We start from the raw sequence: 633 nt of genomic DNA, 5'->3' as shown, positions 1-633 counted from the left end.
CTCTGACGCTGACCCTCCTTCCCTGAACCTGTTCGTGGCCGAGGAGGTGCACTGCGGCCCTCACTCTGCTTGCAGAGACCCCGGAGCGAACCCCTGACGCTGAAATCCTGGCGAGGAGACTATCTGGGAAGGGGGCTGGGAAGGGGGCTTGGGTGCAACCCCACCTCCGGCCACGCCCCTGCCGCCGGGCCCGCCTACCTGCCGGGACGCCCACACCCAGAGCCAAATCTCGCGTGGCTTCAGGCTCCGCCCCGCCGCTGGCGCCCCGCCCACAGCAGGTGCGCCTGCGCCGCTGCGCGTGGGCGCGGTCTGGGCGGTGACTTCTAGAGAAGTCGCTGCTGGGAGTGAAGTCACAACCCCTTGGCCCGCTAAACGGCAAATAAAAGGGCTGCCCGAGATGTAAGCCTGGTCCACGGGAGAAGGGGAGGGATAGGCCCAGTTCCCCTCCGTCTCCTTCCTTTCTCCCTGAAGAGGCCCCGCCCTTCGAGGGGGGAGAAGCCCACACACCTGACCTTGGCACTTGCGACAGAAGGCAAGCGAGGGAGGGCAGGCGCCGTGGGTTTCCTAACGCCCGTACTGATGGACAGATTTTGCTCATTTCCCCAATGAACATAAGGCTTTGAAAAAAAAAAA

The sequence above is a fragment of the Crocuta crocuta genome, unplaced genomic scaffold (assembly GCF_008692635.1).
Source record: "Crocuta crocuta isolate KB4526 unplaced genomic scaffold, BGI_CrCroc_1.0 scaffold101, whole genome shotgun sequence".
Lineage (NCBI taxonomy): Eukaryota > Metazoa > Chordata > Mammalia > Carnivora > Hyaenidae > Crocuta > Crocuta crocuta.
This window is presented reverse-complemented; position numbering follows the sequence as displayed.